Source organism: Macrobrachium rosenbergii, chromosome 12 (assembly GCF_040412425.1).
Source record: "Macrobrachium rosenbergii isolate ZJJX-2024 chromosome 12, ASM4041242v1, whole genome shotgun sequence".
Taxonomy (NCBI): domain Eukaryota; kingdom Metazoa; phylum Arthropoda; class Malacostraca; order Decapoda; family Palaemonidae; genus Macrobrachium; species Macrobrachium rosenbergii.
Genome location: NC_089752.1, coordinates 106,085,692 through 106,095,100, shown reverse-complemented (window position 1 = coordinate 106,095,100; position 9,409 = coordinate 106,085,692).

The following is a 9,409-nucleotide window of genomic DNA, read 5'->3' as shown; positions in this document are numbered from 1 at the left end:
AGGCCTAGGCTTGTAGTTACTGGTTAAGTCAGTCCTTCACAAATGTTACTGTGATGCTAAAGGACAAATGGTACATTATGTCAGTCATTATGAATTCTTTGCAGTAGGTAGGCCTGTTGTATACTATATATGCCATCAGTTCTTCAGTTTTACACATGTAAAGGCAGCATTAGAGTTGCTTACCAAAATCCAGCTGATCAAATATGGTTTTATAACGAAATTCCGAAACGCCACACTTCGTATTTCAGGACGATGTAATCAAACCGTAGAAAACAACTTCTGTTAATCGATTTAGAGTGAATATAGTTTTATTCTTTATATGTGTAAGAATCCTGGTTAACATTATTCAAAGGAAATGTCTCATAGAATGGTGATAACAAGTAAATGACATTTGGTAGCCTAGGATAGACCTATGCCATCAAACTACCAATTTGGTAAGACACTTATGATTTAAACCGTAAGTACAGCTTAGTTTCGAATATATAATAAATTTCTTAATAGTAAAAGTTATCGAATCATCATGTCAAGGCTCAATAAACTTTACGAGTGGTAACTGCGAGAGGAGAATCTCGGCCAAGCAAACGCTAGGCGTATTAGTCCCGCAGCCCGGACCACTCAGATGCAACGAACGAGATACTGACTGTAACCCGTACCGATATTTAGGAATAGACTTGTAAACGGTGAAACTGACCGTCTGCCGAAAATATATGGGTGGCTTACTTAACAAGCACCACTAATTGCTTGTTAGATTTTGGGTCTAGATCCAGTATATGAGATACCAGATGAAACTAATATATAATATATCCTTGGACTCTCCTGATTATAGAATGACCCATGACAGACATACTAGAGGGTGGGTTCCCCCTGACAGATACACTGAAAAGGGGGGGTTAATTGGATCTAGATCCAACTTAGGAGATACCAAGTAAAATTTACACTACAATAGCACTGCACATCCTAGAGCACTATGGTGGTCATGCCAGACATTTTAGTTGGTGGTTACCCCCTGACAGACACCCCACAATGAGTGGGGAGGGGGAGACAAGATCTACATCTAACACTGGAGATACCAAGTAAAATTTGCACTACAATAGCACTGCATATCCTAGAGTTCTGTGTTGGTAATGACAGACATTTTAGTGGGTGGTTACCCCCTGACAGACACACCCTAAACGGGTGGGGAGAGGGAAGGGCAAGCCCTGATAATTACTATATAGACTACGTATAGTAGGCTGCTATTCACCATTATCGTGATATATTAATAAATCTTTTTTCTCCTTTCTATATACTTTGTATTTATTTTATTCAAATATTATTTGTTTTTTTCTATAAATAACATTCATCTGTAGGCCTATAATAAATAATTCGGTCATATTGTTTTGTCAAGCAAGCAATGACTTCAATTACATTACTCGCTTTATATTATCTTTGTTTACGAGATGAACGTTGATATAAGCGTAGGCTGGAAGACTGGCACTGCAAAGCAGCATGTAAGTTCTTATAATTATTCGATTTATTGCTATAAAATGTGTATGTACATAACGCTTGTTAAATAGAGTAATACGCAACTATTGAATAGACAGTAATATACATATGGAAGATATACGCTATAGTCAGAGTACAAATCATAATAATTGCGCTATCGCCTACTCAGTTTGTTTTATCGAAGTAGGAATACCTTCTTTTGGTTTCATCTGACTTGCATACTAATGAACTCGTGGATACATTCAAGTTGTGTATTATCAGCTTTAGGAATGAATATCGTTGTTACTGTAATCGATTTTTTTTTCGGCTGGCGTAAAACTCGTCAAACATGATGATCTCTATTTCTTTAAAAAATCAATTTCTCCACACACAAAGTTATTCCGAACATTTCCATTCTCTCAAGAAAAAGAAAGTTTACCTTAGTTTAACCAGACCACTGAGCTGATTAACAGCTCTCCTAGAGAGGGCTGGCCCGAAGGATTAGATTTATTTTACGTGGCTAAGAACCAACTGGTTACCTAGCAACGGGACCTGCAGCTTATTGTGGAATCCGAACCATATTATACCGAGAAATGAATTTCTATCACCAGAAATAAATTCCTCTTATTCTAGATTATGAATAAATATAAGAGCAAACTAGACTTAAAAATTAATCACCTAACATAAATGTAAAGAAAACAAGAGAAATGAAAAATGAGAACATAAACAAACTCCGGGAAGTTAGCCTACTCTGTTTACTGGAGGTCTTGCACACAGCTGACAGATTTGCACTTTCGGTTGTCCGATGTTTATCACTGCGTTGGAGACGGATTATAAATCATATTAGCAATGGTGAATACACATTTTTTTTAAACAAGTTATGGAAGGGCAGCTAGGACCAACTGTGGCATACTGGAGTACTTATGTGTACATGGTAAACAGAGTCTACAGACAACAAGCCATACACACAAATGATGTAGATCTCTATGTATCAGTTTTACCAACCATATTTGACATTTTCTTTGGGTTAAATCGACCCAATTATGCTCGCTGGGGATGTTTGTTTCTGCAGAAGCTTCAGTCCCTCCAACCTGAATGTTGTGAACTTCTTGATCTTGGTGCCTTCTCCATTCGTAGAACAACCAAAATCTATGCTAGGACTGCAGTCGACATGTGTCTGGAACAAACAGTGAGCAAAAATGCAGCATCTCCACTGAAAGGTATTGTTGCCTTTAGGAACTCTGAAAGCACATTTCGCAGATGGAGCATTACAACAACTCAGAGAGGATTGGCTTTTTCAGAATTAAGAACTATACTGGGCATAGAAGAAGTTGTGCAGCCATCTGTTCAGCTTCGTCAGTGGCGAATCAAGAAAGATAATGAGAGTATAGGAGTCTTAAGTACATTACTGAAGGAAACTTGCAATCCCTTTGGGGACCCTGCCTGTAGTTCACCTGACCTCCTGAATATTTCATCTGGAAAAGCTACTGATCAAGAAACAAAGCTTTATCTGCTTGGGTCACTTTCAAGAGGTCATGAATGTCGATTGACATTCCTGCAAGAGTGCAGTGTTGACAAGTCTAGATTTCTAAAGACCATAACAAGAACAAGGGTTACAAACTTCTTCATGGAGAATAACAATAAAAGGAAATCGATAGTTGCTACTCTCAAGTCAGCTGCAGAAGGAGTAAGAGATGTATTTGCATGTAAATCCAGGTTGCTTCTCATCTGGATACTACCTTGGACCTGAGACACATTCTGTCATTCCCAGTGACAGAAGTTCCCCTTTCACTGGCGCATAGCGATGGATCTCCCTAAAACCGGAAAGTCAGCCCTACTACGGTTACTGGAAATGAATCTAGACAGCTCTTTATCAACTGTGAGTCACCGTAATGTGGCAGCAACCATTATCGATGGAGGCTTATTAATCCACACAATCTTGCAGCAGACAAATGGATCTTATGGAGCAATAGCAAAGGAAGTTTCGATAAAAATCTGCTCTTTTCCAGGAACCCAAATTCATGTTCCCTTTGATAAGTACCTCAACCCTTCACTTAAAGATAATGAAAGGAGATTAAGAGGTGCAGATAATAATAATAAATTTACAGTAACCGGACCAGAACAAATTCCACGACAAAGAGGCTCCCAGTTATTGACAAATGGAAATTTCAAAGATGAACGAGCAAAATTCCTTCTCGTGGAACGGTGCAAGAATCACTATGGCCCAATCATTGGAGGTAAGATTTTAGTAGTGTCACATGGTGGCTACTGCTTGAAGTATTCCTTCAACAGTGAACAAGAGTATATGATCACTGATCAACCAGAAAATCTCCAAGGTCATCATGAGGAGGCAGATACTTTGGTTGCTCTTCATGTATCCAAAGTGCATGGGAATATAATTGTTTGAGCTTCAGATACTGACATTGTAGTAATTTTGTTAGGTTTACTGGGAAAGATGAGTGAAGAAGAGCAAGGAAAAAGAAGTATCAAAATGGACTGTGGATATGGAAACAATTGCAGATATATCAACATCAATGAGCTGTTTCATGTTTTGGAATTAAAAAGAGCTGGAATATCAGCCGCATTACCAGCGTTCCACGCCTTCACAGGCTCAGATGTCACAGCAGCATTTTACAGGAAATGAAAAATAAGACCATTTAACATCATGGCAAACGATGAAACAGGAAAATTTGTAAAAGTTTTCCAGGACCTCTCATCCACTCAGGATCCAGACATAGAGTCTTTGTATTCCTTTGTATGTGCTCTATATGGCCATCCACACCTTAGTGACCTTAATGAAGCCAGGTATGTCATGTTCAATAAAATGACTGGATCTGTTAACACAAGAAATCCTCTAGCGAATGTGAAGCGTATCAACTGTGCACTCCTGCCACCTTGTCCCGCAGCTCTCAAAAAGAAAATTCACCTGCTCAGTATCTTAGCATTCTTTGGCACCGAGCTGATAAGCAAAATCCAAGTGACGGATTAGACCCAACTCAGTTTGGTTGGAATAAAGATGATCAAGCTTTTATTCCGGAATGGTTTGAGGGAAGCTCAGTGCCAATGGTCCTCATCCAGAGCACTACTAATGTGGCAGAAACTGATACCTGCACTGATATTGATCGTGATGAAAGTGATGACCAATGGACAGATGATGAAAGTGTAAGTGAAGAAGGCACATATTAAATACAGATATTTGTCAAGGCAGTGTATTTTTGCAGATTTTTATCATTATGATGCCATGGTAATGTAAGTATAAATACATCATGAACATTATAGGTTTTAATGCTTAATTTGTATGTATTTATTTATCTAATTTTTACAGAGCAGTGGACAGTAACAACTGGTAATGAAATTTGTTTGTTATATGTTAATCTGAGGTAAATGTATATGACTATTTTTTGTGGTAAATGTATATGGACATACCGGTTGTATACCTTTAATGATATTGTGTACATATTTATTTGTATTATACATTTGTTTACACTTTCTAAAAGGGATCTTTATTAAATGTTACGGATTTCTTATCTTCCTATATGTTAATCCGTAGTATATTGGAAAGTACCATTAAGTTGGTATACTGTTATGAATTTTAAATACTGTTTATTATTCCCATTTCTATGTGGAAGTGATACAGACAATCTTGAAATGCAGACATATATTTGGTATATATACTGTTATGAATAATTATATACTTTTTATTCTTCCTGTTTTACATTCAAGTGAGACAAACAAACTTGAAATGTAGACATTCAGTAAGGCATTTTGTTTTATAAATTTTTTACTATGGTTAAAATATGAGATTATACACTTACATGTAAATATGGACAGATTGTTTTCATGAGTGATTTGTATTTATTTTCAAATAGAATTGGTCAGTAAGTGTTAAGGAAATGTATTTGTGCTATTAATTAAATCAGTGGGTAAGGCATAAGAAACTATGATACCTTCATGTATGTTAACTCTGCAGTAAACGTGTATAGGAACACTTGTATCGATATTATGCTCAAAGTTCACATGTTAGTTTCTTCCTTTTTCTTTTTCAAGAATATTTTCATAAAATGTTACCGATGTATGATTCTTCCAAAGTCAAATCTCTGACAACTTGTAAGTACGTACATATCGTACATGTTTGTTTTTTCCCTTTCTTTTTCAAAAGTAATTCCAATAAATATTACAGATGCATGATTCTTCCAGAGCAAACCTCTGACAATGCAGTGGAACTGTACTTGTACGTATGTACATAACATACAAATAATCTTATTTGTGATTTTTGAATTTGAGAATCAAATATAAGTGATTGTTGTAATGGGGCTTTAGTTAGTACTTGGATGTAATGCACATTTCGTTAGTAGTGATTATATCTTGTGAGTTTTCTTGCCTGGTGAAGACATACATCCGAAATATGTTCGAAGTCACTGAACCTAGTATCTTATAGCCTATGTGAATAATAAATCTTATGAAATATTTTTGCCTTTTAAATTTTATCTGGCTCACGAATTGCAGAAAATTATCATTATCATATTGAATTCTTTAAATATTAATATCGTCTGTGATAATACTGAATCATTTCAAGGTGTCCCATCTCTCACCTCCAGTCGTTGGTTTTGTCTGTCATTGGGTAACCACCCATTAAAATGTCTGTCATTACCATCACAGCACTCTAGGATGTGCAGTGCTATTGTAGTGCAAATTTTACTTGGTATCTCCAGTGTTAGATGTAGATCTTGTCTCCCCCTCCCCACTCATTGTGGGGTGTCTGTCAGGGGGTAACCACCAACTAAAATGTCTGGCATGACCACCATAGTGCTCTAGGATGTGCAGTGCTATTGTAGTGTAAATTTTACTTGGTATCTCCTAAGTTGGATCTAGATCCAATTAACCCCCCCTTTTCAGTGTGTCTGTCAGGGGGAACCCACCCTCTAGTATGTCTGTCACGGGTCATTCTATAATCAGGAGAGTCCAAGGATATATTATATATTAGTTTCATCTGGTATCTCATATACTGGATCTAGACCCAAAATCTAACAAGCAATTAGTGGTGCTTGTTAAGTAAGCCACCCATATATTTTCGGCAGACGGTCAGTTTCACCGTTTACACGTCTACTCCTAAATATCGGTAGGGGTTACAGTCGGTATCTCGTTCGTTGCATCTGAATGGTCCGGGCTGCCGCTCTATATGTCGGTTGATTCAGCAGGTATTTTGATTGTTTTGCCCTTCTTTTAAGAATAATTTGATTCCAAACAAGTCAGAATTACTTTTATGGTAGCCTTTATTTAACAGTTCTCTAAGTATCGTTCCAAAGCCTCAGAACAGAAAGAAATGACTGCTGAGAATGGTGGGTAAAATCATATGTTGCTAAACGTTTTCAAGCCTTAAGCTGCACAATGCTCCCGGCAGTACAAAAGTAAACATGCTATTCCCGCTAATACGTACTACATGTAACTGGCGGGTTCAGATACATTTTTCAGATATGGAATAGACTAACCTTCTCCATCATAACAGGTATTTAAAAGTTTATTGCATTTTAAGCTGAAATGTATATACATATAATCTGGTTTGTTTTTTAACAGGATACGAATGTAATTATGAAGAAATCTAGAAGTTAAGAGGGCATTGTGGTTATTAAACTTACGTATGTGGTATAAAAAAGTGACCAGTAGATTCTAAATACATATTTCAGCTTAAAAAGCAATAAATGATGAAACACTTGGCTATGGTGGTGAAGATGGGTGTGTTCCAGCCTAGGTAATGAATGTATCTGAATTCGACAGTTAAACGTACGTATTAGCGGGAACAAAGTGTATCTTAGTTTAACCAGACCACTGAGCTGATTAACAGCTCTCCAAGGGCTGGCCCGAAGGATTAGATATATTTTACGTGGCTATGAACAGCTGGTTACCTAGCAACGGGACCTACAGCTTATTGTGGAATCCGAACCACATTATGACGAGAAATGAATTTCTATCACCAGAAATAAATTCCTCTAATTCTTCATTGGCCGTTCGGAGAACAAATTTGCATGTAGGCTGTAAAGTGACAAGCTTATCCAAAATGAGAAGAAATCGAAAAGCTTAGAGGGCATTGTAGTTGTTACAAGTACATAAGCATCAGATATAGACAGTGACCAATAGATTATATATGTATATATGTACATACACACATGCATATATATATATATATATATATATATATATATATATATATATATATATATATATATGTGTGTGTGTGTGTGTGTGTGTGTGTGTGTGTGTGTGTGTGTGTGTGTTACACAGTCTAGAGTAGATTTCATTGCTTACCTTTTGCTAAAATGTCGAGAAGTCCCATCTATATTGATAGCTTGATAGTGACCGCATCAAAAAGGCTACTGGCAATGCACATCTATATATACACACACTCTCTCTCTCTCTCTCTCTCTCTCTCTCTCTCTCTCTCTCTCTCTCTCTCTCTCTCTCTCTCTCTCTCTCTCTCTCTCTCAGGTCTGCAGCGAAACAAGCGTTACCCAAAATAATTTATTTTATAAAAATCTAACAACTAGATTGCAAGAAACAGGAGATGAAATAAAATGGAATACTAGTGTTCACCAAATAATTAAACATATTACAGTCCATCAAATTCAACAAATTACTCCTCCTAAACCTTTTTCCCACAATAGGCCAAAATAAGTCAAAGTCCAGTATATTCCTAATGAGTACATTTTCACCTCTTCCTCAGCGAAACTTCAGAAGAAGTCAAATAAAACCCGTATCAAACAAATGCATAAAAATAAAGGTATGGAAATTCCTCCCATGTTACTTATAAAGTCATACAATGTAAAAATGGTCAAATTCAAGTGAGATTATGTTAAATGAAAAAAACAATCCAGTGGCATCATTTGAGATTTTTCTTTCGGGGGTTGGCAAAGGTTTAGAACTAATATGTGGTATGGGAGGGGTGGCAAGCAAAGCGAGCCCTATCAGCATGCGGTTGTAAGACCCCCCTGTGAAATTTTTGGAAATTTTTGCACATTTTGGAGCATTTTGAAGCCATATAAGAGATGTATTGAGTAAATAAAACAGCAAACAGGTGTGCCACAGCCACCCACATAATGCATTATATATATATATGCATTATGGTTTGCATTAGCCTTTGAAATAATAATTTAATAATAATAATAATTTTAAAATAATAATAATAATAATAATAATAATAATAGTTTTTATATATATATATATATACATATATATATATATATATATATATATATATATATATATATAGTATATATATATATATATATATATATATATATTATATATATATATATTATATATATATATTATATATATATATTATAGATATATATATATATATATATATATATATATATATATATATATATGTATATGTATATATATATATATATATATAAATATTATATATTATTATATATTATTATTATTATTATTATTATTATTATTATTATTATTATTATTATTATTTCAAAGGCTAGGGGGCAAACCAAGTCTTAGGGGAGGCCATCAGTGTCTTGAGAGGAGCAAGTGCCCGACCCCAGCGCCCCTCCCCCCAAATGACGCCCCTGGAACAATCTACAGTTTGGGAAATCTAAGATGTTTCATACTTCCCAACAGCAATGTCCACAATTCTTAATCGACAGGTCTCGAACCGAAGTCTTCACCTAAGACAACCGAGGTCTTCACCTAAGACTTCTAATAATATTCAGTGTTGATCTTTGAATGACCATTTGTTTGATAACTAATCCCTTCACACCCTGGGACTCCGCCCCCAAAAAAAACACACCTATGAATGCATTTGCTGGAACCTGGACATTTCCAGCAAACGCACTCACAAATTCTTGTAGAGAGACAGGGATGTTCTCGCGTCCCAAGAATACCGGACATATTTAACACGTATACAGTTTTACTAATTAGAAAACGCGCC